We start from the raw sequence: 10,288 nt of genomic DNA on the forward strand, positions 1-10,288 counted from the left end.
TGCGCTTGTATGCATTTATGTACCAACTCCACTACCAAAATTATGTCTAGTTACATTGACCGTATTTCCTTCCAGTGAATGAACTCCAGACCAGCATTTCAGCTGTTTAGTGTGAGTTTTTCAAAATCGATACATTTTTTAGAGTCATAAACTGTGATGGGTTCGAGGAAAGTGAAAATACAAAAGAATTCAAAGGTGAATGAACGACCATGCAGATACGTTAAACTCAAAGACTCCCTCGTCTGCCCTGTACGAAGGATTCTAGCATTACACGATTTTAGAAAATATATGAAACGTAATTGACAATATAAAGAACACGTTTGCCTAAGAAAGAACCCTTGAAGTATTTAGAGTGACAATTCAGAGCACTAGCGAAATATATTAATTCTTGTGGGATAGCAGATTTAAATATATTCAGACAGAAAAAAATTAACTAGGATCCTCTAGAGCGATATTTTGGAATTAGAAAATGATTATCTTGTGATGATTACCATAGACTTTCTACATGTGAAGATTTTTCAATCTATGTGCCGGTTAAAAAATGTGCTGTATTAAAGTGCTAATTGTAAACTCCTAATTGAATCCAAGCACCTAGCTTCTACTTCATTAAATGTGCATGTTTAATTATTAATTATTTTATTTTTAATAATAGCACTTTAGTCGTAATTAACGTAAAAGTTTTTTCGGTAACAAAAGTACAATATAATTCTACTTTGCATCTAGGCTAGAACTTAATCTGGTTTACAATTTTATTACAGTTGTTTATTACGTTTCCACATCATAAGAGATTTCTAATCGAGCATATGAGAAAGTAATAGACCTCATGGAAAAGTCGTTAATTTAATATTCTCCAATAAGTAGCATACAACTACTTAATACAGTGCTACCAAATTGTTTTAATTTTACAAAACACAAAATAACCTAGGTATTTCAAAAGATCAAAACTTACATTAGCATAGATATAATATCGAAGCTTAATTTATGAGTCTAAGTTGCACGTAATATTTTTTGTTCCCCTGAATTACGTATAAACCAGATACAACTGCAACTAATGACTAAATAGTAGATAAAAACTATTGGTGAAGATAAAGTGTCTCCTTTATTATATTACAATATTTCTTGTGTATAAAAACTATAATTTCATGTCAATGCGTACTTTATAATGCCATAAAAATTTACAGTTTTGCGATGCTGTACTTTTTTTTGCGTATTTCTGGCTGAAGCCGGCACAATGTTCCATTTTTCGGTTAATTATTATATTTACTATTCAGGGTTGTGTTATATAACTCACAATTTGTTAATATAGTAATATTACATTTTTAAAGAAGTAAAATATTGTAACTAAGTACTTTACAATACATTCTTATCTAATGGGTTATTTTTAAAAACCTTTTTCATTCACTTGAATAGCGATCTTGAAACTGGGCACTGAAAATAGGGCTAGCGCCACTCGGCTACGATCCACTGAACTAGAGGAAGTAACGTCTTCTACCCGCTCTGGCAGTAGTAAAAAAGTATTGGTGAAAATATAATGTCCCATTTGATATATTATATTATACTTTCTTGTACATCGAAAACTATAATTTTGTGTCAAAATGTACTTACAACAACACAAAAATGTTCAGTTTTGCGAAGCTGTACTTTTTTTGCGTTCTTCTCTCTGAAGCTGACAGAATGTTCCAGTTTACTGTTGATTATTATACTCGTATTTACGATTCAGGAGTGAATGATATAACTCAAGAGTAGTTAATGTAGTAATATTACAGTTTTTAAATAAGTAAAATGTTGTGATAAACTATAATATACTTTTATCTAGTGAGTATTTTAAAAACATCTGCATTGACTAGAATAGCGCTCCTGAAACTGAGAGCAGAAAGCAGAGCGAGCGCCGCTCTGCGACGAACCGCTGGACTAATGGAAGTATCGTCACTTTCTCTTCTACCCGCTCTGGTCTTAGTATTGGACGACCGTTGAGTCACCACTGCGCCCGCCTGGAGTATAGCTGAACGAGTGATGTATTTGTAAGCAAAATGTGCCCTGGTTCTGAAATTTCGGTAGTATCGGTAGTTGTTGTTTATGTCGTCACCACCACCACCAATTTTTTTTAATTTTTTAGAGCAGGTTTACTTTACATTTTTATTATTATAGAGAAAATTGAATGTATTGTTATGGTATTTATTGTTATTTTTGCGATATTTACGAGAATATTTATTATTTTATTTGATATTGATTTTCTTAATATTTATTAATTTCAGACTACCATTTACGCAGGAATACTTACGTAATGTGAGACGAAAATACATGGAATCAAATCCAGGTTGTTGGGTCTGCGGAGTACATTTCACTGTGAAAATGTTTAAATGTGAATAAAATACAACTTTAGGCAAAAGAAAAAAAAATAGAAAGAAAAAAATGTGTCCTGGTGCCAACTCTCCTCGAAAAATATACCTTGACGCTGCCTGGGCCAGCCAGGTCTGAAATACATCCGTAAGTACAACTAATGATGTCCTATCAGTGTGTTAATGTTAAGAAATGCTTACTTACTTACTGGCTTTTAAGAAACCCGGAGGTTCATTGCCGCCCTCACATAAGCCCGCCATTGGTCCCTATCCTGAGCAAGATTAATCCAGTCTCTACCATCATATTCCACCTTCCTCAAATCCACTTTAATATTATCTTCCCATCTACGTCTCGGCCTCCCCAAAGGCCTTTTTCGCGCTGGCCTCCCAACTAACCCTCTATATGCATTTCTGGATTCGCCCATACGTGCTACATGCTCTGCCCATCTCAAGCGTCTGGATTTAATGTTCCTAATTATGTCAGGTGAAGAATACAATGCGTGCAGCTCTGCGTTGTGTAACTTTCTCCATTCTCCTGTAACTTCATCCCTCTCAGACCCAAATATTTTCCTAAGAACTTTATTCTCAAACACCCTTAATCTCTGTTCCTCTCTCAAAATGAGAGTCCAAGCTTCACAACCATATAGAACAACCGGTAATATAACTGTTTTATAAATTCTAACTTGCAGATTTTTTGACAGCAGAGTAGATGACAAAAGCTTCTCAACGGAATAATAACAGGCATTTCCCATATTTATTCTGCTTTTAATATCCTCCTGAGTTTCATTTATATTTGTTACTGTTGCTCCAATATATTTGAATTTTTCCACCTCTTCGAAGGGTAAATCTCCAAATTTTATATTTCCATTTCGTACAATATTCTAGTCACGAGACATAATCATATACTTAGTCTTTTCGGGATTTACTTCCTACCCTATCGCTTTACTTGCTTCAAGTAGAATTTCCGTGTTTTCCCCAATCGTTTCTGGATTTTCTCCTAACATATTCACGTCATTCGCATAGACAAGAAGCTGATGTAACCCGTTCAATTCCAAACCCTCTGTGTTATCCTTAACTTTCCTAATGGCATATTCTAGAGCAAAATTAAAAAGGAGAGGTGACAATGCATCTCCCTGCTTCAGCCCGCAGTGAATTGGAAAAGCTACCTTGTAAAATGTAATATTAGTGAATTGGCATGTTTTTTGCGTGGATCCTTCAAATATAAAAGTAACGGATAGAGACTGGACAGTCATGGCCTTCCGAGAGCAGTACTGGAAGTATCAGCCTAAAATTAGTTTAGAAAGGTGAAGAATGTTGGACCGGAGTAGGCCGCGTGGTCTAAGTCAAGATGGCGGCGGTGTTATACCGATACCCGATCGTAACTAGAATTTAATAATGTGAGAACTCTAATGTAGCCCCATGGAGAGAGTTGAGTGGGATGACGGGTAACTCACCTTCTATAATACGAAATTAGCGATCTTGCTTGATTGTCTTCCAAGAACAACACGCCTCAGCTTACGTTTGTCTTGAAGTTTCCATAGAAACAGCCGGCATTGTGAGATATTTATTATTATGAATGATTGATATGGAAACATTTGTCATTCTTTACACACACGACAAACACAAATCCCTATAGTTTGACTTACTTTTAGTTAGTTACAGTTCGAAGCGACAGTTGTGATAAAGTGAAAAATATCTAGTTCTTATATCAGCATTGCTTTGTTAGAAACTTAGCACTGTTTTGTCTTTGTAAATTGACTTTAAATGTCATCACAACTAATAAATTATAGACCTTAATTTCGGAGGATTTCCTCCGTGAATTTGTTGTGTCGTACAGAATAAACTGACAAATGTGACTGATAGCTTAATTATGGAATATTCATTCGTGACAAACAATTGATTTGTATAAATTCATGAATCCGTTTAATTCACAATTTTATTACTAATTCGCAGAAAATTGCTTATGTTGTGCCAAGTAATAAAATAAAAAATAATTAATTTTATGTTAAATAAAGGAGTACTATATGATAGAATATTGTGAAATGTTTAATTTTATTGGATGAAAAGTGAAGTATGGACCTGACTATGAAATATGTTTTTCATGTAACAATATCCCCATATAGGCCTATTTATTTAAAATTTAGAAATACAAGACAATTTTATTAGAATGTACTGTAACTGTAATATATAATTTTTTACATTTCTTAGAGCCCGGATGTTTAGGCATTTGTAACAGTTAAAATAGGAAGACAAAAGAGCAATAAAAACTAAAAAAAAAAAAAAGGCACAATAATCTTTGAAATATTCATTACAAATTTTAAAAAGGCATAATATATTTTAGCAATAAATTTAAATTACATCAACATAACTCACATCCATACTATAGCTCGGGTTAAGTTTATGGCTCGACCGTTCGGTTAGAAGTATCGTTCACAGAACAGGAGTGGTAAGCACAATAGGCCTTAAGGTACGGTCACACGTCGCTACTTTTGCAAAGCTGCAGTACAAAAATCTGCGCAACTCTGGAACTGCGTTGTGTGAACAACGGTGTAACCCGAAAAGTAGCGGCTGCCGAACCTGCTGCCCGCTACTTTTCCATGCTGCGCGCAGCTTAAAAGTAGCGACGTGTGAACAGGGTTCTCAGGGTTGCAGCCGCAGCATTTTTGATATCGGTTTTGTTGAAACTTAGTTGCAACCAGTTTTACCACCCAAAAGTGCCAATGATACTTTTATTGTTTGGATATATTTTAATGTTAAATGTGATGAAAATAAATTATTTGAAACAGTTATTAAATACACAACACAGTCTGAGCATAATTGCTGACGATTTAATTCATTTTTTTAATTTTCCGTAGCGTAGTTCCAAACAGGAGGGTTGCCAATATTGATTACGTGAATATCCTGTTGGTTATCATTTAAGTATATAGGCGTTTTTAAATGCTTTATAGTAAAAATAATGTCAATTTCTGAATACTAGATACGACAGAAAAGCAAATAATAGATAAGGAAGCTTTCGCATGAGTTTCTTAATAATGCGAACATAACCACAAAATGTATATTGAGAAGTCAACACGGAGATGGAAACCTGCAGCATGACTGCGGCTGCAAAAGTAGCGCCTTGTGTGTGAACAGACTCGCAACCTCCAGTTGCAACTTTTGCAGCACTCGGGTTGCGCAGCACGAAATGTAGCGTGCAGCGCGCTACTTTTGGCTTACGTGTGAACACGACACGCAACTTTTGCAGCTGCAGTACAAAAGTTGCGCTGCAAAAGTAGCGATGTGTGACCGTACCTTTAGGCTGCATTTTAAGAAGAAAAATCAGAGTTTGCACACAAAGTTTCATAAAGAGAAACCTGTCAAATAGAAAAGAAGTTATTAATTTTATGAACTCAGATTTGCATTCTGATCCACTGTGCGACGCTAATATCTTATCGATTGGCCAGTTTCCGGGAAATCTGTTTTGTGGTGGCTAAAGGGCTGTGAGGAAAGCTTCTTCAGAATAACTCTCTTTTGCTGCCGTTCTCAGTCCTCATTTTCGTTACGCGACCATCCCATCAGTTTTGTAATTTAAATCTGTCCAATAAAGAACTTCTCGCTTTTCCACTTCCCCTCCCTTTTAGCAAGCCCAATTGAATTCCGCCCGCTGTTCCAATTGGACTCTTGAGATCTTTGTTGCTGATGGAAGTAAATAAAATAATAATTAAAGCGCGTGAAAGGACGGGACGGGACGGGACGGGACGGGACGGGACATTCCTCTTAAACCTGACCTGAAATATGCTGAAGCTTAGATCAAGGCCAACCTTTTCAGACTGCTATTGCGCTTATTTTTCGAAAGTGACAATTAGGCCTACTAGAGCCGACTCTCTGGTAATGGACGCGGCAAGCAATGTTTTTGTTGGACAAAAATTTTACTTTGTAGTATTTAGAAAATTTGAATTGCTAGTAGTAAAGAGAAAGGATAAAACTGAGTAGTTCTCGGAGCTGAAAATAATTGAGGTTTACAAGCAAAACACATGAAGTTATACACCACCACAATTGTCCCTATAGCAATATGTATGTATGTATTTATTAACACTACAATTGGGTATACACCCGGTGGCAGTGATATATAATATATAATAATTACAATTAAATGAAATAAAATAAATAAACGTAAATGAAATAAAATAAAATAAACGCAAATCTTTAAATAGTAAATGCAATAAACCTAGGACTATAAATAAAAACCATTCTATAATAACGCCTACGGTAAGCAAAAGTAAATCTAACTTATAAGTACTTCTATTTCACCCAACTATTACCAATTTAAATAATTACATATCGCCTTAATTAATTACACACCAACTTAATTACATATCACCTTAATTTATTTACATATCAACTAAATTACTTACTTAATTATTGGCTTTTAAGGAACCCGGAGGTTCATTGCCGCCCTCACATAAGTCCGCCATTGGTCCCTATCCTGAGCAAAATTAATCCATTCTCTATCATCATATCCCACCTCCCTCAAATCCATTTTAATATTATCTTCCCATCTACATCTCGGCCTCCCTAAAGGTCTCTTTCCCTCCGGCCTCCCAAGTAACACTCTATATGCATTTCTGCTTTCGCCCATATGTGCTACATGCCCTGCCCATCTCAAACGTCTGGATTTAATGTTCCTATTTATGTCAGGTGAGGAATACAATGCGTGCAGTTCTGTGTTGTGTAACTTTCTGCATTCTCCTGTAACTTCATCCTTCTTAGCCCCAAATATTTTCCTAAGAATCTTATTCTCAAACACCCGTAGTCTCTGTTCCTCTCTCAAAGTGAGAGTCCAAGTTTCACAACCCTACAGAACAACCGGTAATATAACTGTTTTATAAATTCTAACTTTCAGATTTTTCGATAGCAGACTGGATGATAAAAGTTTCTCAACCGAATAATAACAGGCATTTCCCATAATCTAAATTACATATCTTAATTAATTACAATATTACTTCTGAGAAAAAGGCGTATAAGGCAAACTTGGGTAATTTCGCAGTATCTCATATATTAATTAGTTGCGGAGTTGTCTGTGTTCGTTTGAGCTTACAAAAATTACAGACAAATGTTAGAACTTGTCGGGGATGTTTCATGCAGGAAGATCCCATTGCAACGCATTTTGGCGAAAATTACAGAACTATCTGCTTTAGTAGGTGTGTGTTTGCTGAGATATATCGTGAGTGAATTTACAGTGTTGTGTTTCTGGACATTATATCGTCGAAATATTCAGGACTGTATATATCACACTGTGATTAATGAATTCTCCACATTTTTATGATTAATTTGAACCCTTGCTTTTTGTTTTATCTAATATAGTTTGTTTCAAGGAGGAAAACAAAACGTGAGGCAGATACAAACAGTGGCGGCTCCTGCGTATTTCTTAAGAGGAGGAAAGAAGGTAACAGGATGAAATGACACCTTCTTGAATGAAACATGCTACAAATTATACATACAAATTACGCATACATGTAAGACCAGGTAGTGTTGGGGCTGGTCTTCCCTTCTGTATAGCAATAATCCAAATTTTCCAAAATAAATAATGTTTTCACTTCCATTCATTGTTGAATAATTGCACAAATTAACAATTGCAAGGAAATTCACCTCGCAGCATTTTTCGAACACACTACAGCATCACACGTGTTGTAAGAGACTATAGCTATTAACACGTAACCGAAACCGCGGAAATGGGAATGGGAAGTAATCTGAGGAAAGCGAGAACACTGCACCCACCGACGTGGTCTGTGTTGGCACATGTACATTTTAAAAGTTCAGTATCACATGCTTTTGAAGGATATCACAGTTCTTGTAAAGTCATACTACTATTATTGTTCAAAGCTGCCGGTGGCCAATTAATTTTTTATGTTAAAAGTAATGTAGTTTGGAGTACTACTTTCAATTGCAAATATATTTGTACAAAACTGACAACTTGGCTATTGCCCTGTCTAGTACACAATGAATAGAAGTGAATTTCAGGGGCCAAAAAGGTCTGCGATACTAACGTAGACCTACTTCCTCTTTGTTTTGTATAAACCCGACTTTAACTTTGAAATATCCTTGAAAGTTTCAAACCATGAATAGTTGCTTATATAAAGTGCGATGAATAATATTTTTGATTTATAATTAAAAAAAAAAAGTTTATATGGTGTCTTTCATAGCGTTGCATTAAATTTGTTTTTATTGTGCCTCATCCTAGATGTGTTATAGTCTGGTTCAATGCAGCATCTCAGATGGCAGCGGTAGCGAGCTTGCTGCAAGACCAGTCAGTTTCTATTTCCCGCCCGGGCGCTGATTCAGAGGATGATCTCCTCCCTCTCCGTTCATTTACACGCTTTAAAACTCTGCTTCTTTCTCTGGCCGCTAGTGCGCTGTTGTCTATGTGTGTTAACTGCAGTAAAGGAGGAATGGATTGGCTTTCCTCCACACAAACAATCTCGCATCTTTCTTACAGTTTTCTAGCAGCACATGAGCATGCATCGTTTAAAACTCGATCAACCGAGGTTTTTTTATAGCTGTGAACTTAAAGATGATCGAATCTTCCTTGAATTTCAAGGCACTTATTATATTTGGTATTTACTTTCAAAAGAAGAAAAATGTGAGGAGGACGTTCCTCCCTTCCCTCCCCCGAGGAACCGCCACTGGATACAAAATACTGCGGACGAAGGATTAGGGAAACAGCTGGAAGTGTCTGAGGTCAGGAGCATAGACAAGACTAATGGAGGAAATGCAAGAGAAGACATGTGAAGAACGAGTGAAGGAATGAAGCGACTACCAGATATTATTCTAGTGATTGTGAGGACAGAATAGATAGGGCTTTGGAGAGATTATTAGCGAAGAAGAAGAGTGCTGAAAAGTGAGTGCAGGAAAGTTAGGGGTAGCAAAAGTGTAAGAAAAGGAACAAAGAAGAAAGTGTTAAGTGTAAGAAAATAGGGTAAGAGTGGAATAAGATAGATTATCAAACAATGAATACAAGAGAATTAAAGTGAAAAAAAAAAAAAAACATCTGAACAAATTTGAAGTGGAATGAGAGAGAAATTGCAAGTGTAATTAAGTGAATTAGATATTTGATGTTTTTCAATGTTATGGGTTGAGAGTAGTATGAGGGGAACTATAACTGTAGGAGTATTATAGAAATAAGTATATGGAAAGAGGAATAAAATAGGAAATTTAGGAGTGAAGCGAAGAGAAAGGGATCGATACGTAAATAAACAGAGGGTAGGAAAAAAAAAGTGATGTAAGTGTTGTAAAATAGAGTAAACGAAAAAGTCAGCAAGTAATGTAGGAGAAAATAGCTGGAAAACAATGATTAAGAGTAGGTAGGATTTGAGGGTAGAGAAGAAAATAAATAAATAACGCAAATTATTAAGGAAGGAATATGCAATATTTAATAGGTGAGCGAGAAATGGAAGGCAGACAGTCTAGGTAGGAGGGAGAGAATAGAAGAGGATATAGAGGGAAGGACATATAGCAATTCAGTCATAACAGAACATTAGAAAGTAATCAAGAAATTCTCGGCAAAGAATACATTAATATAAAAGAGTTGTACGTATTAAAGGGATGGTGGATCGAAAAACAGAAATGTGAAGGTCCACCATAACTGTGAATTGTAAAGTTGACTGACAAATAAATATCATATCATAAGTATCATATCAATATAGTTTGTTCGTAATAATGCTTTTGCCGGTACTCAATTTCTGAACTAGTTTCCACTAATTGCCGGCAGAGCAGTTCGAGTAGCAGCAGATTCTAACTTCCTTTAAGAAGCGTTACGGGCTAAGTATGCGCCAGCCAGAAAATCTGTCCTACCATAGAGCAGCAGCCTCAACTCGCTCGAATTTGAACGATTTTTTTGTGATGTGCTAGGAAGTGTGTATGAGAAAGCAGAACAGAGTACCAAGCCTAATCTCGTTTGAAATTTAGATGAA

Source organism: Periplaneta americana, chromosome 7 (genome assembly GCF_040183065.1).
Source record: "Periplaneta americana isolate PAMFEO1 chromosome 7, P.americana_PAMFEO1_priV1, whole genome shotgun sequence".
NCBI classification, from domain to species: Eukaryota; Metazoa; Arthropoda; class Insecta; order Blattodea; family Blattidae; genus Periplaneta; species Periplaneta americana.